Below are 27843 nucleotides of genomic sequence, written 5' to 3'. Positions count from 1 at the left end.
ACCTATTCTGCTACTAGGAGAACGGAAATCCTGAAGTCACAGCTCTTCTCGCAGGCTCTTTGTACGTGGGAGCGTTGCGAACCGATGGTCTTGATTCTTTACCTGGTTACATGCACATTGGACAACACCGCAGCTTTTCGGCATTATTTGTTATTTCTGTATAACAAAAAATCTGCAACGAGGTTGGCTCTTACAATTGGTTGCAATATGAAGGAATGTTAATTTCCCCCCAATTTTCCTGTGTGGTCAATGGGATTTCCTTATTATTACATGATAATCGAGTCGGAGTAAACGGTAGGCTAGAGCACGTGGACTGTGTAGTTTGATGGGATGGCACGCCCCTAGAATACCATGACAGATGATTGGTGGAGCGTCTTTACGATGAACGCAGCAATGACACCCGGAGCGCACAGTCCGGCAAGGCGCGGAGCATCCCATCGGAAAAGATACCACTGTCCGTGTCAAGGACATTTTTAATCCAAAGTGGTCAAAATAGTATTTTCAAAGGGTGCAGGGGAATAATTCGCGTTGGAGAGCAAGTCTCCGAAGTCCAGCATATAGTAAGTAATGCCAGAGACGCACTTGTTTTCATATCGTTTACATGTTCTATCCCATTCGCAGGTAGTCATAAACAGAAGTAGATCGATGCAAAGTCTACATATTGCCTAATGTACTTCGACTTTGCCAATAAACCATATTTTGCCAGTCATATACAGATTTTGTTCAGTATATGTTCAATATACCGATTTACATACCTGTAGATGTCCACCTGTGGATGAGCACTGTGTCACACAGACTACAGAATAAAACCTGTCTGAACATGACACGTACTATAGCTTTCACCACTGTTTCTCAGCATTCCATAGGCTACTGTAGCATCGTATAGCACTTTGCATGTACTGTAGCGTTATTCAAATAAATACGTCGTTTTTTTCCCCTCACTTTGTTTAAAATGGTAATCTGCTGTTGCTACATATATTTTTGGACTTGTAAATGATATGTACCCAATGATTATTTAAGAATATAACTTATAAATGCCCCATGAGCTTAGTTCAACTGCCGTACCCCATCAGAACCCAAAATATAAGCTTGTTTTACTCCAATGTTTGTAAACAAAGTAAACGTAACAAGCACTATATAGCTTCAAAACATGCTTGAAATGATAATGTTGATATCATGGATGGTCAGTCCTTGCGTCCATAGGTCTGTCTATGCATTTGAGCGTGGTTACATGTCTTCAACCCCATTGCTCAGCGTTTTACCAAAAACAGAAGCAGGGAGCACACTTTGTTATTGTTTCAACCAGTGATTTCCACTTTAAGTTGCAGTTGCTTTTTGATGTTTAAAGGTGTAAGAATTATGAGGAGCAAATACATTTGATCCACACAAAAGCAATTCCCCATGTACATTGGTTTGAGTGGTATGGCTTCTGTTGATGAAATGCAATTTTGTTGTTTTCCTTATGCTATAGAAGCCTATGTTGCGTTAAATGATATTGCAGCCCCACTCACCAGAGTTTAATTGCAGACTATCCATTATGGAATACATGACAAGCAGCTAAATATCTCTTGCTGTGAATGATATGGTCATTTCTGAATATCATGGCTGCAGTACACCCAGCTGTCTGTGCTTGTCATCAAACAACAAAGATGATTCATAGACCAGAAAATGCTTGAGTGTCTTGAATATGGACAAAGAGTTGGAGGGGACTTGCACTCAGGACACAATGTATTCTGTTGCCATGCTCATCTGAAGTGGCACAGGTGGCATAAATTTGACTAGAATTCACCTAAACACCAGTGGTTCTTTGGCCTCCTAAATAATTCACAATGCTGTTGGTATCACAGAGATTGCCTGTTACATTCTGTTGAAGATACCCTTGATTGATCAAGAACTAATTTGATGCATGGTGAAACCATGGTCTGTCTCGGATTTTGTATTATCAATTTGGAATTAAATTTCAAATGAGGAAAAACTCATTCTTCCAACATACGAACAGCATGCAAAAGAGAGTTTGCACGTGCAGTATAAGCTCATGTCCTGCACTAAGTCATAGAATGAGGAAGATGATACCTAAGGGCAATTCCATGGTAAACGGAGTGACACTGAGACACACAAAAAATGTATGTCAAACAAAAACCAATGATTGCAAAGTTAAATGAATGATACAACTCTATGCACAAGACTTATTTTAATCATTTCCACTGAAAACTTCTTCTTTTTTTTAAAACACGTTTGCTTGAAGAACAGTGCAGATGCAAAGTTTAGTAACAAAATTATGTTTTGTGCTGTTTGTGCCATCATTCTCTTACCAAACTTTGCATCTGCACTGTTCTTCAAATAAATGTGTTTTTCATTCAGTTACTGTGGAATTGCCCATAACCATAGCAGCAGATCAGGGCATTATATTCTGATGATCAAAGAGTGTGGTTAATACCAATGGGAGTAGTCCTCCTCCAACCTTAGGTTTGGATAATTATTATGTCAACTCACACAGCTATGGCTCTGTCAGTCATCTACAGGAGGTAATCTTTAGTCAGATATTGGATGTCGGAGAGAGGAGAGCGCTTACTACTCCCAGGAGGACTTAACAAATCCGAGGGAATAACGTTTCTTTACTTCTTTCGTGTTGATTTAGCACCACATAATTAAGTTATTATATATTATTTTCATACTTCTAGCAGAGAAAAGCTGTTATTATTGCTGCTCTGTTTATGTCTCCTTTAAAGGTTCAACGTAGCCTTTTTCTAACAAGTCGATATCAAATTATTTCTGGGTAACAATTAAGTACCTCACTGTGATTGTTTTCAATTAAAGAAACAAAAATAGGTTCTTAGCAAAGGGACATTTCTCAGGCATGAATTTTGGACTGTCTGGGAGTGGTCTGAGTGGGGAGGGGAAAACTAAACGTTAGCCGTTATTGGCAGAGAGGTTTGGAAGTATTTTTTATTCTTATTGAATATTTAAAACATACACTATACTTGCAGTGAAGCCACTCAACAACTACATCACATTAGTCATCTAACAGACTCCCATCCGGAGCGACACACAGAAGGAACCAGGGTCAACGCCCTGCTCAAGGGCACGTCGACAGATCTCCCGCAAGGTAAAAAAAAAAAACGGGGACGAAAACCAGCGATCCATCATCCACCGGCCCAAACTCCCAACCGCCAGGCCACTAGCCCTCCAAAGTCTTGAATCTTGCGTTGTTTTATATATCAACTCATACACCCTGTTCCAAAACTATTTTGCAATCTGTATGGCACAGCTGTCAACATCCTGGTCCTCAAATGAAACTGATATACTTAATTTACTTGTATACCTATTTATGCTTTTTGTATTCCTTTGATCCTTTATATTGGGCAGACAGACCAGTTCCCTACTTCCTCCCGCTTCCACCTGCCTCCTCCATGTTTGGGGTAATGGTTTAATCAATTGGTTGCAATCTTGGATTGAGCAGACCTTCCCGTACAATTCAGATAACTTCATGAAAGACATCTCTACCATTCCAATTTACAATATAATTTAAAAACAAAATACAATTTTCAAACATCTTTCCCTTAAATACAGGTCTTTTATCAACCAGTACATTTGAGTTCAGCCGTAATATTTGTTGTGATATTTGTTCTATCTTTTCAGGGGGGTGAAATTGAAATTGTAGCTAGCTCCGCAATGCTTGTTTGAAAAAGGGAGATACTTTGAATTTATCGCAAATGAGACATGGCAATCTGCACAAAGGCAAAATGGCAATTTTTAAACAATGGATGAGCTTTTCTTAGTCATCTACTTGAGAATCATCTAGGGTTCAAGTAAAACTTTTGAATAAGTGAAGCTTTTACAGAGGTTTAGTACATTTAATAATCTCAATCCACCCAATACATATTCATTATATAGATAGGCATGATTTATCTTGTCTGGTTTAGCTTCCCAGATTAAGTGAAATATGTTTTGCTTATATGATTTGAAAAACGAATCATCAGGAGTAGGCAGTAAGTGAGTGAGTAAACTGAGATATGACTAAGGAGTTAATCAGGGCAATTTTTTTCCATAAATAGACAGGTATTTACCTCTCCAAGGTTGCAGGATCTTGGCTATTTTGTAAGTCACTTTGTTATTGGTCTATTAAATAATTTACCACGTGGTGATGTCACCATGGAAGGCCACAACTCAATCCCACTAAAACAGGCTAAAATTTCACTGTATTATTTCAACCTAATAGTATGGTAATACATTGACTGCACCGGGCCTTTAAGGAATGTTCTACCAGAGTTCACTCAGTGAATAATACTCATGGACAGACCCCTGGGTTGGCTATGGATGGTGCTGGACACCTCTGTTTTGAGGTGGTGAAGATAACTAAGATAAAGACAAGCCTGTGATGGGGATCCGCGGTGTTATTACATATAAAAAAAACTAACTTATATCATTTAAAACTCATATATCTGGAAAAAGTCAAGACAACACGTTGGTGATCCCACAGCTCCAGGGTGTAAATTTCCCTCGGTAATGAGTGTGTTGGGCGGCAGGCTGCGGGGTTGTGCGCCGAGGATCATGTGCTCAGACAAAATGGATAAAGCACATTATTTGTCCTCAGCTCTGCTTTGTCCCGCTCCCCAGCCCATAGGAAACAGTATGCGATTGTATGCCTTTGAGATGACATTCCATCCCAGGACTCAGGCCGAATGCAACAGATATTGCGATTGTTTAGCAACTTCCCCCACAGGATGACTGGATTTATTTTTTGTATTTTTTTTAAATAAGCAGGATTTTATGTTTGCATGGTATTTGGACTGCTATCCATGCTTTGTTGAAATGACTCATTTTGTAAATAAAATACATTTTTACCTAAGTTATTGATCATGGGTTCCACCAGTGACATTCTTCAACCTGTGTGCTACCCCTTTAACTGTAATGAGAATTTAGGAGACATTGGTGAGCCACCTCCACCAGGCCATGAACTCTTTCCCTGCTTGACAAAAGGTTTATAGCTCCATGGGTCATTTCCATGTAAGAGGATGACAAGCAACCCATCCACATCAATCTGGCAACGATTTCTACGATTTCCAGAATGCCAACATTGATTGGTTAGATTTGTTAGAGATGATCCAATCGCTGATTAGAAGGCAGATTAGGACGGAATGTATATACCGATCGATAGAGCAGAGAGTTTCAATTGGTGTTGCATACTCTTATAGGGTAATTTCCATCTAAAAGGACCCATCAGCACCAACATGTGAAGCTCATAGGGGCATGTCAAATCTGGTTTCAAATGAAAGTTAAAGAGTCTATATTTTGGAGAAATTAAGGCATATATACATTTATAACCTTTTTCTATACTGAATATAAGGAATAAGCAAATTATTTGATTCCTGGTCAAAGATATGGAGATGGCGTCTTAGAAAACATCTACCAGAAAAAGTCTTAAAAGGAATAAAAAATTCATCAAAACACAATTTTGTTGGACTAAAGACCCCTGCCAACTAATATCAATACTTATTATTATTATTATTATTATTATTATTATTATTTGCCTTGTGTAAGTTTAAGAAACATTGCCCTGTGCCTTTAAATTCCATTACCAAAAACCCACATACAGTGCATTCGCGAAGTATTCAGACCCCCTGATTTTTTCCACATTTTGTTAAGTTACAGCCTTATTCTAAAAAGTACTATTTTTTTTTTTTTTCTGATCAATCTACACAAGTACCCCATAATGAAAAGCAAAAACAGGTTTTTAGATTTTTTTTTGCAAATGTATAAAAAAAAACGTATATTACATTTACATAAGTATTCAGACCCTTTACTCAGTACTTTGTTGAAGCACCTTTGGCAGCTATTACGGCCTTGAGTCTTCTTGGGTATGATGCTACAAGCTTTGCACACCTGTAGTTGGGGAGTTTCTCCCATTCTTGTCTGCAGATGCTCTCAAGCTCTGTCAGTTTGGATGGGGAGCGTCACCGATGTTCGATCGGGTTCAAGTCCGGGCTCTGTTTGGGCCACTCAAGGACATTCAGGGACTTGTCCCGAAACCACTCCTGTGTTGTCTTGGTTGTGTGCTTAGGGTTGTTGTCCTGTTGGAAGGTGAACCTTCGCCACATTCTGAGGTCCTGAGCGCTTTGGAGCAGGTTTTCATCAAGGGATCTCGGTGTACTTTGCTCCGTTCATCTTTGCCTCGATCCTGACTAGTCTCCCAGTCCCTGCCGCTGAAAAACATCCCCACAGCATGATGCTGCCACCACCATGCTTCAACGTAGGGATGGTGCCAGGTTTTCTCCAGATGTGACACTTGCCATTCAGACAAAAGAGTTCAATCTTGGTTAAATCAGACTAGAGAATCTTGTTTCTCATGGTCTGATAGGCCTTTAGGTGCCTTTTGGCAAACTCCAAGCAGGCTGTCATGTGCCTTTTACTGAGGAGTGGCTTCCATATGGCCACTTTACCATAAAGGCCTGATTAGTGGAGTGCTGCAGAGATGGTTGTCTTTCCTGGAAGGTTCTCCCATCTCCACAGAGGAACTCTGGAGCTCTGTCAGAGTAACTTCCCAGACCACGACCCTATGGACAATTCCTTCGACCTCATGGCTTGGTTTTTGCTCATGCACTGTCAACATGCACTGTCAACTGTGGGACCTTATACTGTAAACAGGTGTGTGCCTTTCGAAATCATGTCCAATCAATTGCATTTACCACAGGTGGACTCCAATGAAGTTGTAAAAACGTCTCAAGGTTGATCAATGGAAACAGGATGCGGAAACAGGATGCCCTTGAGCTCAATTTCAAGTCTCATAGCAAATGTTCTGAATGCTTATGTAAATAAAGAATTTCTATTTTTATGTTTTATACATTTGTTAACATCGCTAAAATCCTGTTTTCGCTTCGTCATTATGGGCTATTGTGTGTAGATTGATGAGGGAAAAAATGTAATACAATCCATTTTAGAGTACGGCTCTAATGTAACAAAATTTGGAAAAAGTTAAGGGGTCTGAATGCTTTCCGAATGCACTGTATCTTTAAGATATTTTCACATTTCTCTCCCTCATGAGGAGGGAGAATAATGAAAGTTCACAGAAGGAACATGTAAAAAAGATCTATTTTGTTTCTGAGTTATTAAGTGATTAAAACTCAAAATTCTGTTACGTAATTGGTAACAGAATTTCAGAAAAATCTGTAACGGAATTACTGCAATTGACTTCTATGTGAAATCATAGTAGTCACAAACCACATTTGGGTCACCTGCTATTGTCCTCCCTTCCACTGGCATTTAGTTACGTTCAACCCATAACTGTTTAATTTCTATTTCTGTTCTGTGGTGGTCAAAGTAAGTGTGAAAAAAGTCTGGACAACCCCTCCCTCCCTCCCTCTCTCCTCTCTCTCCAGTTAATGTCACCTCTCCCGGCTCTTACTGACACCTCCCAATGAGCACCTTCTCTTTCCATTTACTGTAACCAGCATCCTAACCCATTGAGCACCGACCGGCACAGGATGTTCAGGGATGTTGAAAAGTAGTTGAAATTTGGTCAGTCCGCCCTGTCCTTGATTTCACTGTCCACAGATGCCGTTTTTGGTCCACTCCGGACCAGCCTTGATTTGTCCCAACAGAGATTTCCATGACATCTTTCAAAAGTGTAGAGAGCACAGTACAGTACAGTAGAGCACAGTAGAGTATAGTACAGTAACGTAAAAAAAGGTTGAGCAGAGTATAGTTCAGTGCAGTACATTCCTGTACTTTAATGTACAGTAGAGTAGAGTAGAGTTCAGCACAGTACACAGTAGAGCACACTAGGGTTGTACACTACAATGTACTGTATTATACTGTACTGAACTGTACTCTACTGTACTGTATTGTACTGAACTATGCTTTACTGTATTGTGCTGCACTATACTGTACTGTACTGTTCTGAACTCTACTGTCCTGTGCTGTACTGTACTGTACTCTACTGAGCTCTACTGTGCTGTACTGTGATGTCCAAACTTGTGAAACAAGTTTCAGATTGATTGTTTCAGATTTGGTCTGGTCCGGACCAACCATATTATTCTACAGTACACACTTGTGTGTGTCGAACAATACCCACATATGCAGAGGATATTGCATATTTCCACCTTTGTTTACTATTTAGGATACATCACCATGTAGAGAATTACCTTCATATCCACAACCATGCATTTCTGTGTAGTACAGATCAGGGACCCATGATGATATTCCGTTACAACAATTCTGTTACTGAGTGGTAATCCACGTCACTTACTGTAGTTCAATCACCCATTTTTTTTTTTCTCACGATGTCATGTCATAGCTGACACCCCACTCTTTCTGCAGACATCGTTGAATCTTATTTAAGAGTTTTTAGAAAACGTGGTAACATTAAAAAAAATGAAGGGAGACTTTACCGAAATTCTGTTATCAACCTTTGCTTCTGCACAGTTCTTCCAGTAAATGTGTTTTTGTGAAATGTTATCTGTAAATAGTTCAAATTAGTCATTGTGCATAGAGTTGTATGGTTTGTTGAACTTTGATTTCAGTGTTGTTTCTTTTGGCATACATTTTTAAGTAGAAAATCTGAGTCCGTTACCGTAGAATTGCTCCATGGTAAACAGGCAGCCCAGAGTCAGCCAGAAGCCAAATGGAGAGGTTGAAGTGAGCATTGTTTTAATCTGACAGAGTTATATGACCATCGCCTGTCAAGGCCAATCAAGCCAAAGTCTTCAGCAGAGCAGGGAAGAGTTGAGTGGGGAGTTATTGGGGGAGGGAAAGGCCGTGGGACAGTTTGATGTTTTTTTTCATGCAGGTTGGTTGTTTTCCAGTTACAATTTGAGTTCCTGAGCTAATCAGGTATCCCAGTGTTCTCCAGGAATATTATCCCTAAAGCAATCACTGCTCCACTCCCAGCCCAGATCTTAGTGAAGCATGGGGTTCTGCCTGACGGATGAGCTCTAACAAAATGTGGATTTGAAAACACTGCACTAAGTTCTGTGTTTGACTTGGCCCATTTATCTATATCAAGAATTTAGAGTCTCTCACACTATCTGATTTTTTCTCAGAGATTAAAGGATGCCACTAAACTGTAGCTACATTATTTTTACAGCCTGAACCATTGTGACACTACCATGTTGTAATATGTAAACCTACAGAACCTGATTATAGGATTGGTTGATTTCTAAAGAACAAAGTATGATGGATTTGGAGAGCCAACTGAGAAAAGAGAGAGGAAGGTCATGTTTTGACCTGTGATGTGAGTCTAGCTAGACTTTCCAGAGTTGAGTTGCCTCCTAGCCTTTTGTCTGATGTTTTTGGCACACTAGATTGCACCTGCTTGTGGGTGACATTTCTCCTCTCCTTCAACCTGCACTTCCCCGCATCACAGCTGCCAGGTGAGCAGAACTATGAGTGGTCCAGTGAGCTGGCAAAAAGTCAACCCGGTCCAGGTCCTCACCCAACTCCAGAGCCCCAGTCAGGAAGGATCAGTGAGGATGAGTAATAACAGCCTGCAGCTACTGTTATGGCTTCATACTTGTCTTTCATGATATACTTTTGTTTTGTGTTTGATTTCCCCATCCATACAGTTTGCATGCCATGCTCATGCAGTATGAATTTGAAAGCAAAGTATCTCACTCCAACAATGGCCCCACGTTGGATGTGCTGATTTCTTCTGAGCCCATGTTGCTCGCTGGTTATGACCCACTTTGCATAGTGTGTAATGTTATCCTGTCTTTTGAACTGGGTTTGTCCTGGTTGAGCTGACTCGTAGGTTAAGATCTTGAATCCATGTAACTTTACTCTGTTCTGTGCAACAGGAGTCATGTACTGTTTTTTTATCCGTTGTTTTAACAGGTAAGTTGCCTGAGAACACGTTCTCATTAGCAGCAACGACCTGGGGAATTGTTACAGGGGAGAGTGATGAATGAGCCAATTGTAAACTGGTGATTATTAGGTGAACGTGATGGTTTGAGGGCCAGATTGGGAATTTAGCCAGGACACCGGGGTTAACACCTCTACTCTTACGATAAATGCCATGGGATCTTTAATGACCTCAGAGAGTCAGGACACCTGTTTAACGTCCCATCCGAAAGACAGCACCCTACACAAGGCAGTGTCCCCAATCACTGCCCTGGGGCATTGGGATATTTTTTTAGACCAGAGGAAAGAATGCCTCCTACTGGCCCTCCAACACCACTTCCAGCAGCATATGGTCTCCCATCCAGGAACTGACCAGGACCAACCCTGCTTAGCTTCAGAAGCAAGCTAGCAGTGGAATGCAGGGTGGTATACTGCTGGCAAACTGTATATTGGAGTCTTGTCTATCAGCCATTTTGAATGAGCTGCTGTCAATTTTTTTGTTGTTGTTCCAATAAAGGTGCGATGCTATGTGTTGGGCCCTCTGCCAGCACTGCAACAATGACGCCTTGTCTATTATGCAAGAGATCACACAGGTGCTCAGTGCCACAGACACGAGTCGATTCCCACTACTGATTTGTTGACTACCTCTCAAGCGCCCAGCTGAAATGGAAGGCTGTTTAAACTAAAGGCCTGCAGGCAGCTAGACCCCTCCGACGAGTCATCTTGTCAACTACACATGAACACATGTAAGTGGCAGAATGAGGCCCTGATAGGATGTTGGAGCTGTCAGCGGGCCTCTGGCTTTGGTGCTTATACACTGCTCAAAAAAATAAAGGGAACACTAAAATAACACATCCTAGATCTGAATGAATTAAATATTTTAATTAAATACTTTTTTCTTTACATAGTTGAATGTGCTGACAACAAAATCACACAAACATTATCAATGGAAATCAAATTTGTCAACCCATGGAGGTCTGGATTTGGAGTCACACTCAAAATTAAAGTGGAAAACCACACTACAGGCTGATCCAACTTTGATGTAATGTCCTTAAAACAAGTCAAAATGAGGCTCAGTAGTGTGTGTGGCCTCCACGTGCCTGTATGACCTCCCTACAATGCCTGGGCATGCTCCTGATGAGGTGGCGGATGGTCTTCTGAGGGATCTCCTCCAAGACCTAGACTAAAGCATCCGCCAACTCCTGGACAGTCTGTGGTGCAACGGAGCGAGACATGATGTCCCAGATGTGCTCAATTGGATTCAGGTCTGGGAAACGGGCGGACCAGTCCATAGCATCAATGCCTTCCTCTTGCAGGAACTGCTGACACACTCCAGCCACACTCCAGGTCTAGCATTGTCTTGCATTAGGAGGAACCCAGGGCCAACCGCACCAGCATATGGTCTCACAAGGGGTCTGAGGATCTCATCTCGCTACCTAATGGCAGTCAGGCTACCTCTGGCGAGCACATGGAGGGCTGTGCGGCCCCCCAAAGAAATGCCACCCCACACCATGACTGACCCACCGCCAAACCGGTCATGCTGGAGGATGTTGCAGGCAGCAGAACGTTCTCCACGGCGTCTCCAGTCTTTCACATGTGCTCAGTGTGAACCTGCTTTCATCTGTGAAGTACACAGGGCGCCAGTGGCGAATTTGCCAATCTTGATGTTCTCTGGCAAATGCGAAACGTCCTGCACGGTGTTGGGCTGTAAGCACAACCCCCACCTGTGGATGTCGGGCCCTCATACCACCCTCATGGAGTCTGTTTCTGACCGTTTGAGCAGACACATGCACATTTATGGCCTGCTGGAGGTCATTTTGCAGGGCTCTGGCAGTGCTCCTCCTGCCCCTCCTGGCACAAAGGCGGAGGTAGCGGTCCTGCTGCTGGGTTGTTGCCCTCCTACGGCCTCCTCCACGTCCCCTGATGTACTGGCCTGTCTCCTGGTAGCGCCTCCATGCTCTGGACACTACTCTGACAGACGCAGCAAACCTTCTTGGCACAGCTCGCATTGATGTTCCATCCTGGATGAGCTGCACTATCTAAGCCACTTGTGTGGGTTGTAGACTCCGTCTCATGCTACCACTAGAGTGAAAGCACCGCCAGCATTCAAAAGTGACCAAAACATCAGCCAGGAAGCATAGGAACTGAGAAGTGGTCTGTAGTCACCACCTGCAGAACCACTCCTTTATTGGGGGTGTCTTGCTAATTGCCTATACTTTCCACCTGTTGTCTATCCCATTTGCACAACAGCATGTGAAATTTATTGTCAATCAGTGTTGCTTCCTAAGTGGACAGTTTGATTTCACAGAAGTGTGATTGACTTAGAGTTACATTGTGTTGTTTAAGTGTTCCCTTTATTTTTTTGAGCAGTGTATATTAAGCTGTGTTGGCAGAAGGTTGGCGAGAGAGATTTGAAACGCAAAGTTTTAAACGAATGATAAATATTTTCTGTTTGAAAATAAAGAATGTTTATTATTTTTTTTATGGTGTCGACTTTTTCCGCAGGCAATCCGGCGTCATGTAATTGGTTCGAAAATGACTTGACAGAGAGGACACAGTTTTTTCTGATGGAGTTAATTCAGGTTTCCTTGATATTACGAAAGGCGTCCAACAAGGAACGATTTTAGGTCCTGTACTTTTTGCTGTCTTTATAAACAATGTTCATCTATCTGCAAAAATTGTAACATACACCTGTATGCAGATGACACTGTTATGTGTACTATTGCCCCCACAGTTGACCAGGCTTTTTCGGAGCTTCAATCTGCCTTCATTGCTTTGCAGAAAGCCTTTGGTGAACTGAAATTGGTACTTAATCCAGGTATAACCAAGTATGCGCCTAAGTTCGGGTATGTTCAAAAACCTTCTTTCTGTTGTTTCTTTCAACATTTGAAGCATAGGATGTTAATTTACTGTACATCCCACCCACCCTTTTGCTAGTTTAATCCCTCCAGTCATTTTTAGACCCAAGCTCCCTACCTTTTTGCATGTTGTACAGCCCAACCAATAATTCTCATTATAAGCAAGTCAAAGAAGTGGTAGATCTGTTCTATGTGCGCTATTTCTATGCTTCTTGTTCTTAAGTTTTGTTTTTGTGTATTTTACTTTTTTTTGTACAGCAGCTTCAAACAGCTTAAAATACAATATTTTTGGTTATGGAAAATATATTTCACAGCAGTTTAGATGGTACAATGATTCTCTACACTATACTTGTTTGTTTTGTCTCATAAACTGAATGTAGGTAATCTATTAGAACAGGAAGAACCAGGACAATGGCGGAGCGATTTCTGCATAGTGCATCTTTAAATAAAAAATGTAAAACTATTGTAGTATGCAAACCATGTGATTAAAATGTTTTCCTACTTTCCTGAGCTAGTAAAACCTGATACATGTAAAAACCTGGTCCACTCATACTCTCCCGGGTTCCACATGTGTGGTACCAATGAGGTAGTGTTTATGGCTGCAGAGTTTTCTTGACTTTATTTTATAGTGTTGGAGGTAGCTTTATCTGCCACTGAAAAGAGCAATGCAGTTGTGAGGTGGCTGAGATCTCATGTTTGCTTGACATGCTCTGTCATGATTGTGCTTGATTGCTGATGAGTATGACAGGGCCACGTAACATCCACTGCCAGGACGATTACACTCGGGCCGCCTGATGTTGACATTTCAGCGAGCTAACGAAGCTTCATCAGCGAGGGGAGAGGTGGAGGGGCTAAATATAAGGCTGACTAAGTCAAGAAAACCCAAGGTTACAGCAGGGTTTCCCACGTTTTGAAAACATATCAGTTAACCGAGAGCTTAGTTATTATGTTGGTTAGTTATTAGTTAATGAATGTTTCGATCCTCACCTATAGGGAGAGCTTCTGTAGGCTGCTGTTAGAGATTTGATCATTGAATAGTCATGCCTCGTGATTTGTAATACATTTGCTGAGGATGGATGCTTCTGTTGACAGGCAAAGCAAGAGTACCACATAGCAGTCTTTTCTGCCTTCTTAAGAGTTGTGATGTGTGAATTGGAGGCATTGCCAAATATGTGAGGACTTTTCTTTTTCCATGTAATTGACTGTAAACTAATATTGTAGATTAGATATTTACACATTTTAAAGGGTGAAGATGACCTACTTTTCTGTGAGCATGATTTAGCATGTGAAGAAATGTTGGTAAAAGTCAGACCAGGGAAAATCCTCAAACAGACAGGTGTAACGGGCTCGTACTCAAAAGAAATGTCGCATAAAGCTTACTTCATTTTTACAAATTATTTTCACTGCATCAGGGATAGCGTACACAAACGTTTCGGCTTTAAAGCCTTCTTCATTGTGTAGGTACAATTAGATTTGAATTCAAAACAGCAATTGTAAAGAACAACGGATATGCAAAATCTGATATGGACAGTGTTTTTGTATAACAGTCTAAATGTGGCTTATAGGAAGGAGGTGAAATCTAATTCTTCGTTTAAACCGTGTGGAGATACAGAATTAAATGTATATATCCACGTGGCTTTTCTGTGGAGTAATTTATTGTCGTAATCACCTCCTCTACGTGGTGGAGGATCTTTTTCAATCCCGATGCGACACAATTCATTCATTTAATTATTTTGTTCTATAAAGTGTCTCGCAACTGGCGAGGTGATGTCGTCCAATAGTGGATGTCCACTATCTTGACGTCCAATAGTGGATGTATGTTCTCCAAGGCGTTCTTTTAATGCTTGGGATGTTTTTCCAATATAAATCTTTTTTCAAGAACACTGTAACATATATAATGAATCCATCAAATTGGGCAGTGTGGTCATCTTCTGTTCATCTGTCACGAATCTCGCCGAAGATGGTGCCTCTTCCTGTTCGGGCGGCGGTCGTCGTCGCCGGCCTATTAGCTGCCATCGATTCCCTTTCCGTTTGTTTCTGTTTATTGGGTTTAATTGGGTACACCTGTTTTGAGTTAGTGTTTGTTTGTAGGCTATTTAAGGGCACTAGGCCCGCTGGGTATTTGTGCGGGCTTGTTCTCTGTTATTTTGGTGTTGGTGTTTAAGTGTATTCTCATTATTTTCCGGACAGTTTTAGTCCTGTGTATTTTGGACGGGTGGTTTCTTACGCCCTAGTGTTGGCATGTCCATGTCTCCGCTGTCGTTGTAATAAATAGATTCACGTACGATATTACCTGCTCTCTGCGTTTGACTCCTCCACCGCACCATTTGTAGAAGTCGTAACATCATCTCTTCTGCCTTTGTGGTCTAAATTCTTCCTGCTTCTTCCTGTTTCCCGCTCAGCTCGCTTATATTTGTGTTTGTGACAGCCAGGCCTCCAAGGTTTTCTCTCTTTCTCTCTCCAAACAGGCCAGAGTCAATGAGGGAAAACAGTAAAAAATCAATACTCAACTGACTTCACAAAAGTGCAGGTTGCTCAGACATTTCTGCTCACATTTCCCACCAGACTAATTGTTCAAACAGAAAAACCACTTCTTAGGCCCAGCCATTAATGTCATAAGATCTGACCGTTCCTCCTACAGATAAAGATGCCATGTCTTTATTCCTGTGGTAACTAGTGATAAAGACAAGGGGCTGGCGTGAAGCCAGCGCAATTGTCAAGTGCACGCTTGTTTGCAACTTCGACCTGTTAAAGCCGACGCTCTTTACTTGTTTTATAAGAGCTCACTTGTGCTGAGGTGGGATGGTTGGCAATATCTGAGGTGTGTCCTTAAAAATGTGCGCCAAAGTGCCAATTTCAGGCAGAGCTGGCGGGGATATTTAAGACCAACTAAAAGCTGGTTTTAGAGGTAACACGGTTGGTTATGGCATGGATTTTGACAACGGAAGCGCAGCCTATCCAGCCGTGACGTACAGTGCCAAATGCACATGGAATGAGAGATGTGCATTTTGTGTCTACATCGTATTTGGAAACGTAAAAAAAAGTGTAACAAATTCAATTTCATTTGATTGATTTAAAACCAAGCATAGCAATACCTCCTCTCAATGAAGGCAGTTTTTTTGTTTTGTCCTGTCCACTGCATTCGCCAAGTAGTCAAATCTATCATAAAGGATTTGGTTCATGAGACCGCTTTGAAATAAATCCTAAATCCTAATCCTAAATTGGGAGCATCCCCTTTTTATCTATGTAGGTAGGCTATTGTACATTATTTTAACCAGCTCCAGTTATTATTTTGGGTGTGCATAAAAACCCTACCATGTAGGTTGTGTGCCCATCATGGAACGAGAGATGAGATGGTCTGGTGACACTTGTATTTAGAAACATTTCAGTTATTTTCCTGTAGCAAGTTCTTGTTTTCCAGTTTCGTTTGATTAAAAACAAGCCCTTATACAGTGCCTTCAGAAAGTATTCATACCCATTGACTTATTCCACATGTTGTTGTGTTACAGACTGATTTCAAAAAGGATTAAATATATAATTGTTTCTCACGCATCTCCACAAAATACCCCATAATGAAAAAGTTAAAATGTTTTTAGACATTTTTGCACATTTATTGAAGATTAAATACAGAAATATCTCATTTACATAAGTAGTTCCACCCTTGAGTCAATACATTGTAGAAACACCTTTTTTTGCCCATTATTCTATTCAAAATTATTCAAGCTCTGTGAAGTTGATTGTTGATCATTGCTAGACAGCCACTACACTGACCAAAAATATAAAGGCAACATGTAAAGTGTTGGTCTCATGTTTATTGAGCTGAAATTAAAGATCCCAGAAATATTCCATAAGCGCAAAAAGTTTGTTTCTCTCAAATTGTGTGCAGAAATGTGTTTATATCCCTGTTAGTGAGCATATATCCTTTGCCAAAATAATCCATCTGACAGGTGTGGCATGTCAAGAAGCTGATTAAACAGCATGATTATTACACAGGTGCACCTTGTGCTGGGGACAATAAAAGGCCACTCTGAAATGTGCAGTTTTGTCACACAACACAATGCCACAGATGTCTCACGTTTTGAGGGAGCGTGCAATTGGCATGCTGACTCTTGCCAGATAATTGAATGTTAACTCCTCTACCATAAGCTGCCTACAACGTTGTTTTAGAGAATTTGGCAATACGTCCAACTTGCCTCACAACCACAGACAACGTGTATGGCGTTTTGTGGGAGAGCGGTTTTCTATTGTCAACATTGTGAACAGTGCCACATGGTGGCGGTGGGATTATGGTATGGGCAGGCATAAGCTACAGACAACGAACACAATCACATTTTATTGATGGCAAATTGAATGCACAGAGATACCGTGATGAGATCCTGAGGTCCACTGTTGTGCAATTAATCTGCCTCCATCCTCATGTTTCAGCAAGATAATGCACAGCCTGTTGTTGCAAGGATCTGTACACAATTCCTGGAAGCTGAACATTTTCCAGTTCTTCCATGGCCTGCATACTCACCAGACATGTCACCCATTGAGCACGTTTGGGATGCAGTGGATCAACGTGTACGACAGCATGTTCCAGTTCCTGCCAAAATCCGTCAACTTCGCACAGCCATTGAAGAAGAGTGGGACAACATTCCACAGGCCACAATAAACAGCCTGATCAACTCTATGTGAAGGAGATGTGTCACGCTGCATGAGGCAAATGATGGTCACACCAGATACTGACTGGTTTTCTGATCCACGCCACTACCATATTTTTAAAGGTACAGTGAGAAAAAAGTATTTAGTCAGCCACCAATTGGTGGCTGACTAAATACATTTTTGCCCGACTGTATCTGTGACCAACATATGCATATCTGTATTCCCAGTCATGTGAAATCCATAGATTAGGGCCCAATGAATTTATTTCAATTGACTGTAAATGAACTGTAACTCTCTCTCTGTAAAATTTTGAAATTGTTTCATTTTACGTTTATATTTTTGTTCAGTATACTGTATAACTAGACCACTCGGGAACATTCAATGTTGTCTTGGTAAGAAACGCCAGTGTAGATTTGGCCTTGTGTTTTAGGTTGTTGTCCTGCTGAAAGGTGAATTCGACTGAACCAGGTTTTCCTCTAGGATTTTGCCTGTGCTTATAGCTGTATTCCATTTCTTTTTATCCCAAAAAACTCCCTAGTCCTTGCAGATAAAAAATAAGGTTAATGGGGGGGCAGTATCACTTTAGTGCCTTGTGAACAGGACTCTAAACACACTCACAAGGCTACAGTATTTCTTGGCCAGCGTGAAGGACCGCCTCAGGACAACACTTTAATTACAACAGCAAACCGTACCAGGCAGGGGACAGAGAGAGGGCCACGAGGATCTGACCAGCATTAAACCCGGGTTTCTTTTTTCAAACTGGGGGCTCAAATATGCTGCTTTTTATAGTGCTTCGATAGGACTGGAGGGAAAGTAAACAGAAAATAATCTGGCAATTTTTTGTTTGTTTGTATTAGGCAGAGTCATGGAAAATGCAAAGAACTATTTAGAGGTTCAGCCCTTCTCCCTTGTAGGAATGTTGATTTTTGCCCCTTAGAGGAAAGTTTTCAACCTTTTTAACCATGTCCCGTACAGTGCTTATCAGAGTTCTCCAAATGGATGATGTGCAGAAACCAGATACAGATTTGGATGTCTGTAATGTACTTAGGACACTGTTCGGCATGTGATGTTTTCTGATGTCACTACTCATTTTGCAGATAGCAGCAGAAGCACTCAGCTGCTTGGTGACTCTCCAAACTGTGGGTGGCTCAGAAATGCACTTATGCAAGTCACTGACCGAGCAGCAGGACAAAATAAACATAGGAGAAACAGCGGTTTGGGGCTGTACGGACTGTGCACAGGTGCAATGGATTTGTATATTTGTTCGTCCAGGCCAACAACCTCTTAAGATATATTTTAGGAAGTTATAGTGTTACAATTCACACATTTTTTAAAACAGCGGCAAGAGATGATAAAATCTTTATATCATATTCTTGATAAGTGGTTTTCGTTTAGCCCAGATGTAATCATTTTCAACAGCATACAACCGATATGATTGTATTAGGCTACAGATGTAACTTGACCTCAGAGAAGTTAAAAGGGTTGTGTATGGTAGGGTAATGTATGTTTATCCAAACCAGATCTGATTCAGAGTTTGTTTAGGGGGATGATGTGCTTCAGGATAGGGGAGGTTTGTCGTTTTAACCTTCAGAGGTTTTTAGGCACACCATAAAAATGCGCCAGCAGCTCAGTTTGGCTCAGCACCGAACCTCAAGGTTATGCAGCATTTGATGTGTTATTTGGAGTAGTTGAAAGTCCTTTATACCTTCCCCAGACAGCTAAACATTGTTCTGAACCTGCTCTTTTCTGCATTTTGAAATTTAGCCACTGCGGAAATGTTTGATTTTTTTTACATAAATGTGCTTTGATGGCACTGGGCTGGATCTCACTCTTTAGCGAGTCAATGGCTTATCCAGTGAGCAGCATGTGCAGGTGTTTGAATGGAGAATACACCTCGTGGCAGAGAAAGGTGCTCGCCCATGGAACAATATTATGAGAAACTGCAAGACTGAACTGTCCGAAACTGCTGGCTAATGTTATCCTCTTCAAACAGTCTCAGCGTGCTCCTCTTCTCTGTGGGAAGAATGCCTGTGATAGCCGACTGATGAGAATGGGGCAAAATAGAAGGCTTTGGGTCTAGGTGCTGTCAGGTTTTTTGATAGGTCTTATTGCTGTGTTATACACTCAGTGGCCAGTTTATTAGTTACACCATGCAGTTCACGAAAAGGGTTCGATCCTACAGATGAATCAAATCAAATCAAATTTTATTTGTCACATACACATGGTTAGCAGATGTTAATGCGAGTGTAGCGAAATGCTTGTGCTTCTAGTTTCGACAATGCAGTAATAACCAACAAGTAATCTAGCGAACAATTCCAAAACTACTACCTTAGACACAAGTGTAAGGGGATAAAGAATATGTACATAAAGATATATGAATGAGTGATGGTACAGAGCAGCATAGGCAAGATACAGTAGATGGTATTGAGTGCAGTATATATATATATATGAGATGAGTATGTAAACAAAGTGGCATAGTTAAAGTGGCTAGTGATCCATGTATTACATAAAGATGCAGTAGATGATATAGAGTACAGTATATATACGTATACATATGAGATTAATAATGTAGGGTATGTAAACATTATATTAGGTAGGATTGTTTAAAGTGGCTAGTGATATATTTTACATCATTTCCCATCAATTCCCATTATTAAAGTGGCTGGGGTTGAGTCAGTGTGTTGGCAGCAGCCACTCAATGTTAGTGGTGGCTGTTTAACAGTCTGATGGCCTTGAGATAGAAGCTGTTTTTCAGTCTCTCGGTCCGAGCTTTGATGCACCTGTACTGACCTCGCCTTCTGGATGATAGCGGGGTGAACAGGCAGTGGCTCGGGTGGTTGTTGTCCTTGATGATCTTTATGGCCTTCCTGTGACATCGGGTGGTGTAGGTGTCCTGGAGGGCAGGTAGTTTTCCCCCGGTGATGCGTTATGCCGACCTCACTACCCTCTGGAGAGCCTTACGGTTGTGGGCGGAGCAGTTGCCGTACCAGGCGGTGATACAGCCCGACAGGATGCGTTTGATTGTGCATCTGTAGAAGTTTGTGAGTGCTTTTGGTGACAAGCTGAATTTCTTCAGCCTCCTGAGGTTGAAGAGGCGCTGCTGCGCCTTCTTCACGATGCTGTCTGTGTGGGTGGACCAATTCAGTTTGTCTGTGATGTGTACGCCAAGGAACTTAAAACTTACTACCCTCTCCACTACTGTTCCATCGATGTGGATAGGGGGGTGTTCCTTCTGCTGTTTCCTGAAGTCCACAATCATCTCCTTAGTTTTGTTGACGTTGAGTGTGAGGTTATTTTCCTGACACCACACTCCGAGGGCCCTCACCTCCTCCCTGTAGGCCGTCTCGTCGTTGTTGGTAATCAAGCCTACCACTGTTGTGTCGTCCGCAAACTTGATGATTGAGTTGGAGGCATGCATGGCCACGCAGTCGTGGGTGAACAGGGAGTACAGGAGAGGGCTCAGAACGCACCCTTGTGGGGCCCCAGTGTTGAGGATCAGCGGGGTGGAAATGTTGTTGCCTACCCTCACCACCTGGGGGCGGCCCGTCAGGAAGTCCAATACCCAGTTGCACAGGGCGGGGTCGAGACCCAGGGTCTCGAGCTTGATGACGAGCTTGGAGGGTACTATGGTGTTGAATGCCGAGCTGTAGTCGATGAACAGCATTCTCACATAGGTATTCCTCTTGTCCAGATGGGTTAGGGCAGTGTGCAGTGTGGTTGAGATTGCATCGTCTGTGGACCTATTTGGGCGGTAAGCAAATTGGAGTGGGTCTAGGGTGTCAGGTAGGGTGGAAATGATATGGTCCTTGACTAGTCTCTCAAAGCACTTCATGATGACGGAAGTGAGTGCTACGGGGCGGTAGTTGTTTAGCTCAGTTACCTTAGCTTTCTTGGGAACAGGAACAATGGTGGCCCTCTTGAAGCATGTGGGAACAACAGACTGGGATAGGGATTGATTGAATATGTCCGTAAACACACCAGCCAGCTGGTCTGCGCATGCTCTGAGGGCGCGGCTGGGGATGCCGTCTGGGCCTGCAGCCTTGCGAGGGTTGACACGTTTAAATGTTTTCCTCACGTTGGCTGCAGTGAAGGAGAGTCCGCATGTTTTAGTTGCAGGCCATGTCAGTGGCACTGTATTGTCCTCAAAGCGGGCAAAAAAAGTTATTTAGTCTGCCTGGGAGCAAGACATCCTGGTCCGTGACGGGGCTGGTTTTCTTTTTGTAATCCGTGATTGACTGTAGACCCTGCCACATACCTCGTGTCTAAGCCGTTGAATTGAGATTCTACTTTGTCTCTATACTGACGCTTAGCTTGTTTGATTGCCTTGCGGAGGGAATAGTTACACTGTTTGTATTCGGTCATGTTTCCGGTCACCCTGCCCTGATTAAAAGCAGTGGTTCAGTTTCACGCGAATGCTGCCATCAATCCACGGTTTCTGGTTTGGGAATGTTTTAATCGTTGCTATGGGAACGACATCTTCAACGCACGTTCTAATGAACTCGCTCACCGAATCAGCGTATTCGTCAATGTTGTTGTCTGACGCAATACGAAACATATCCCAGTCCACGTGATCGAAGCAGTCTTGGAGTGTGGAATCAGATTGGTCGGACCAGCATTGAACAGACCTCAGCGCGGGAGCTTCTTGTTTTAGTTTCTGTCTGTAGGCAGGGATCAACAAAATGGAGTCGTGGTCAGCTTTTCCGAAAGGAGGGCGGGGCAGGGCCTTATATGCGTTGCGGAAGTTAGAATAGCAGTGATCCAAGGTTTTTCCAGCCCTGGTTGCGCAATCGATATGCTGATAAAATTTAGGGAGTCTTGTTTTCAGATTAGCCTTGTTAAAATCCCCAGCTACAATGAATGCAGCCTCCGGATAAATGGATTCCAGTTTGCAAAGAGTCAAATAAAGTTTGTTCAGAGCCATCGATGTGTCTGCTTGGGGGGGAATATATACGGCAGTGATTATAATCGAAGAGAATTCCCTTGGTAGATAATGCGTTCGACATTTGATTGTGAGGAATTCTAAATCAGGTGAACAGAAGGACTTGAGTACCTGTATGTTGTTATGATCACACCACGTCACGTTAACCATGAAGCATACACCCCCGCCCCTCTTCTTACCAGAAAGATGTTTGTTTGTCTGCGCGATGCGTGGAGAAACCAGCTGGCTGCACCGACTCCGATAGCGTCTCTCCAGTGAGCCATGTTTCCGTGAAGCAAAGAACGTTAGTCTCTGATGTCCCTCTGGAATGCTACCCTTGCTCGGATTTCATCAACCTTGTTGTCAAGAGACTGGACATTGGCGAGAAGAATGCTAGGGAGTGGTGCACGATGTGCCCGTCTCCGGAGTCTGACCAGAAGACTTCTCCGTTTCCCCCTTTTACGAAGTCTAAAAAACTTTTACGAAGTTTTTTTGGGTCGCCGGCTGGGATCCATTCCGTTGTCCTGGGTGAAAGGCAGAACACAGGATCCGCTTCGCGAAAGTCATATTCTTGGTCGTACTGATGGTGAGTTGACGCTGCTCTTATGTTCAGTAGTTCTTCTCGACTGTATGTAATGAAACCTAAGATGACCTGGGGTACCGATGTAAGAAATAACACGTAAAAAAACAAAAAACTGCATAGTTTCCTAGGAACGCGAAGCGAGGCGGCCATCTCTGTCGGCGCCGGGATTTCAAGGGAGTCATGTGGCCGTGGCTTGCTATATAAAGCAGGGAGACAGGCATCGAGGCATTCCGTTACTGTTCGATTGAATGTTAGAATGGGCGAAACGAGTGACCTACTGAATGTTTGTCGGTGCCAGGTGAGCTGGTTGCAGTATCTTAGAAATGGCCGTTCTCCTGAGCTTTTCACGCACGACAGTGTCTAGGGTTTACCGAGAATGGTGTGAAAAACAAATAACCTCCAGTCAGCAGCAGTCCTGTTGGCGAAAACAGCTCATTGATGAGAGGTCAAAGGAGAATGGCAAGAATCGTGCAAAATAACAGGCGGGTCACAAATAGGCAAATAATTGAAAAGTACAACAGCGATGTCACAGATGGGCTATTGCAGCAGACGACCACACCGGGTTTCACTCCTATCAGCTAAAATCAAGAAGAAGCGTGGGCATGCAATCACCAACACTGGACAATTGAGGAGTGGAAAAATATTGCATGGTCTGACGAATCCCAGTTCCTGTTGAGTCATGCTAATGGCAGAGTCAGGTTTTGAAATAAGCAGCATGAGTCCATGGCCCCATCCTGCCAGATGTCAATGGTACCGGCTGGTGGTGGTGGTGTTATGTTGTGGGGAATGTTTTCCTGGCACATGTTAGGTCCCTTGATACCAGTTGAGCAACATTTCCATGCCCCGAATAATTCAGGCTGTTCTGGAGGCAAAGGGCGCTCCGACCTGGTACTAGATAGGTGTACCTAAAATACTGGGATGTATATTAGTGTATATTAGTAATATGAGTGTGTATATTAGTCATATTTGTTTTTGGTAAGTACAACATCAATGCTTTTCACAGCAAGAAATAATTTAAAAATCTGTCAGAAAATGTCATTCTTATAAATAACTGGTGTCATGACAGGGCGTATTAGGAGGAAACAGATTGTTGTCAAACTTGTTTTGCTGGCAGTTTCTACATAAAATATGAGTAGACTAATGTTGAGAAATAAGTAGTAGATAGTTTTACTATGATTATGAATACCAGGGAATTGTAGGTTTATTATTACAGATGGCATATAATGGGCTCTATGTTAAAGACTTAACGCAATGGTAAATCTTAGCGCTGGTGGTAGCGTTATAGGTTTGGGGGTGTGTCAGAAATATTTTTGCTATTTTCACAACCGGAATTATTGTCGCAGTAGCTGGTGGTGGCGCGAAGGGGCTGGGTTTAACAGTACATTTATTCGGTTCTGTCCACACTGAACCCAAATTAATATATAAACATTTTATATTTACAAAATAAAAACACTAGACCTATAGACTATGCCTGCACTGTGTTACAGTGCCTTGCGAAAGTATTCGGCCTCCTTGAACTTTGCGACCTTTTGCCACATTTCAGGCTTCAAACATAAAGATATAAAACTTTATTTTTTTGTGAAGAATCAACAACAAGTGGGACACAATCATGAAGTGGAACGACATTTATTGGATATTTTAAACTTTTTTAACAAATCAAAAACTGAAAAATTGGGCGTGCAAAATTACTCAGCCCCCTTAAGTTAATACTTTGTAGCACCACCTTTTGCTGCGATTACAGCTGTAAGTCGCTTGGGGTATGTCTCTATCAGTTTTGCACATCGAGAGACTGAATTTTTTTCCCATTCCTCCTTGCAAAACAGCTTGAGCTCAGTGAGGTTGGATGGAGAGCAATTGTGAACAGCAGTTTTCAGTTCTTTCCACAGATTCTCGATTGGATTCAGGTCTGGACTTTGAACCATCTTCCCTGTCCTTGCTGAAGAAAAGCAGGCCCAAACCATGATGCTGCCACCACCATGTTTGACAGTGTGGATGTTGTGTTCAGGGTGATGAGCTGTGTTGCTTTTACGCCAAACATAACGTTTTGCATTGTTGCCAAAAAAGTTCAATTTTGGTTTCATCTGACCAGAGCACCTTCTTCCACATGTTTGGTGTGTCTCCCAGGTGGCTTGTGGCAAACTTTAAACGGCACTTTTTATGGATATCTTTAAGAAATGGCTTTCTTCTTGCCACTCTTCCATAAAGGCCAGATTTGTGCAATATACGACTGATTGTTGTCCTATGGACAGAGTCTCCCACCTCAGCTGTAGATCTCTGCAGTTCATCCAGAGTGATCATGGGCCTCTTGGCTGCATCTCTGATCAGTCTTCTCCTTGTATGAGCTGAAAGTTTAGAGGGACGGCCAGGTCTTGGTAGATTTGCAGTGGTCTGATACTCCTGCCATTTCAATATTATCGCTTGCACAGTGCTCCTTGGGATGTTTAAAGCTTGGGAAATCTTTTTGTATCCAAATCCGGCTTTAAACTTCTTCACAACAGTATCTCGGACCTGCCTGGTGTGTTCCTTGTTCTTCATGATGCTCTCTGCGCTTTTAACGGACCTCTGAGACTATCACAGTGCAGGTGCATTTATACGGAGACTTGATTACACACAGGTGGATTGTATTTATCATCATTAGTCATTTAGGTCAACATTGGATCATTCAGAGATCCTCCCTGAACTTCTGGAGAGAGTTTGCTGCACTGAAAGTAAAGGGGCTGAATAATTTTGCAATTGTATTATTTTTTTTCGGGACCCGCGGACCCTATTGACCCCGTGTCTGCTGCCCACTGTGCCAGTTGATTATAGGGGTAGTAGACTGTATTATTCTCTCTGGCCTGTCCATTAGAGGTTTGCAGTACAAGGGAGTCCTGAGGTCCTCATGGCCTTTAACTGCAGGCTTTAATTGGGTTTGTATAATCAGGCCAGTTATTAGAATACTACTGTCTGCTGCCCACTGTGCTGCTGTTACACAGAGGAGCTGTCACTACAGAGGCTCTGAATAAATGGAGCCATCACCCTCAGCCGTGTCCAGCTAAATCTGAACAGCCACATAATTAACACTGTTGACGCCTGGCTCCTTTCAACACGCTGCCTGCTTCTCCCTGCCTGCCTGTCAGACGTCTACAGTTGCCTTTTGTCTCAGTGGCCTATGCCTGTGTTTCACCAACGTCTCACAGTCAATGGTCACATCTATAATTTTTCCAGAGAAGATTACTTGAGTAATAATAGATATGTTTCCATTCTGTCATATGATAGTATGGAGATAGTTTGGGGGAATTAAATACTTAAAGCCCTGTTCAAGATATTTCTATTGACTTTGATAATTGGAACTCATCATAGGTTGATGTGTGAGACAGATGTATTTCTTGGCACAACAATCAAATGATCAGTCACGCTTTACTCTGATCCTTTTTGAACTGTATTGAAGACAAACCTGGTACTTTTCAGCAGTGGATGCAAGGGTGGTGGGGGGGGGGGGGGTAACAGAGTTAGTGCAATGACATGCCAGCTGTTCCCATAGACTTCCAGTCATTGAGCCAACGGCTATCCATTTAAAAGTGTGTCTCGGTAGAAATATACAGTTGAAGTCGGAAGTTTACATACACTTACATTGGAGTCATTAAAACTTGTTTTTCAACCACTCCACAAATTTCTTGTTATCAAACTATAGTATTGGCAAGTCAGTTAGGACATCTACTTTGTGCATGACACAAGTAATACCAACATGTTTCAAGCAGACCACCATAGTCCCTGTGCCCAAGAACACAAAGGCAACCTGCCTAAATAACTACAGACCCTTAGCGCACCCATCCGTAGCCAAGAAGTGCTTTGAAAGGCTGGTAATGGCTCACATCAACACCATTATCTCAGAAACCCTAGACCCACTTTAATTTGCATACCGCCAAAACAGATCCACAGATGATGCAATCTCTATTGCACTCCACACTGCCCTTTCCCACCTGGACTAAAGGAACACTTATGTGAGAATGCTATTAATTGACTACAGCTCAGCGTTCAACACCATAGTACCCTCAAAGCTCATCACTAAGCTAAGGATCCTGAGACTAAACACCTCCCTCTGCAACTGGATCCTGGACTTCCTGATGGGCCACCCCCAGGTGGTGAGGGTAGGTAGTAACACACCTGCCACGCTGATCCTGAACACTGGAGCTCCCCAGGGGTGCGTGCTCAGTCCCCTCCTGTACTCCCTGTTAACCCACGACTGCATGGCCAGGCACGACTCCAACACCATCATTAAGTTTGCATATGACACAACAATGGCAGGCCTGATCACCGACAATGACGAGGCAGCCTATAGGGAGGAGGTCAGAGACCTGGCCGGGTGGTGCCAGAATAACAACCTATCCCTCAACGTAACCAAGACTAAGGAGATGATTGTGGACTACAGGTAAAGGAGGACCGAGCACGCCCCCATTCTCATTGACGGGGCTGTAGTGGAGCAGGTTGAAAGCTTCAAGTTCCTTGGTGTCAACATCAACAACAAACTAGAATGGTCCAAACACACCAAGACAGTCGTGAATAGGGCACGGCAAAGCCTATTCCCCCTCAGGAAACTAAAAAGATTTGGCATGGGTCCTGAGATCCTCAAAAGTTCTACAGCTGCAACATCGAGAGCATCCTGCCTGACTGGTTGCATCACTGCCTGGTACGGCAATTGATCGGCCTCTGATCACAAAGCACTACAGAGGGTAGTGTGTACAGCCCAGCACGTCACTGGGGCTAAGCTGCCTGCCATCCAGGACCTCTACACCAGGCGGTGTTGGAGAAATTGTCAAAGACCCCAGCCACCCCAGTCATAGACTGTTCTCTCTACTACCGCATGGCAAGAGGTACCGGAGTGCCACGTCTAGGACAAAAAGGCTACTCCACAGTTTTTACACCCAAGCCATAAGACTCCTGAACAGGTAATCAAATGGCTACCCAGACTATTTGCATTGTGTGCCCCCCCCAACCACTCTTTTACGCTGCTGCTACTCTCTGTT

The 27843-nt window shown here is 42.6% G+C and overlaps 1 protein-coding gene across 4 annotated transcripts in view; it reads left to right on the top strand.

The window, feature by feature from the left end:
• Positions 1 to 356: 356 nt before the first annotated feature.
• The window catches only part of LOC110523834 (liprin-beta-2), a 110429-nt gene continuing 82942 nt past the window's right edge, over positions 357 to 27843 (top strand). Inside the window, exon 1 of one of the 4 annotated variants that reach the window (XM_036978445.1) lies at positions 357 to 560. The gene's annotated coding sequence lies outside the window, so the exon portion shown is untranslated. The remainder of the gene's footprint in view (positions 561 to 27843) is intronic. The other 3 variants (XR_002473493.2, XR_005051864.1, XR_005051866.1) reach the window with 3 other exon arrangements.

Source organism: Oncorhynchus mykiss, chromosome 1 (genome assembly GCF_013265735.2).
Source record: "Oncorhynchus mykiss isolate Arlee chromosome 1, USDA_OmykA_1.1, whole genome shotgun sequence".
In the NCBI taxonomy this organism is placed as follows: domain Eukaryota; kingdom Metazoa; phylum Chordata; class Actinopteri; order Salmoniformes; family Salmonidae; genus Oncorhynchus; species Oncorhynchus mykiss.
The sequence above is the reverse complement of the archived record's forward strand: the minus strand, read 5'-3'. Positions and strand labels throughout refer to the sequence as shown.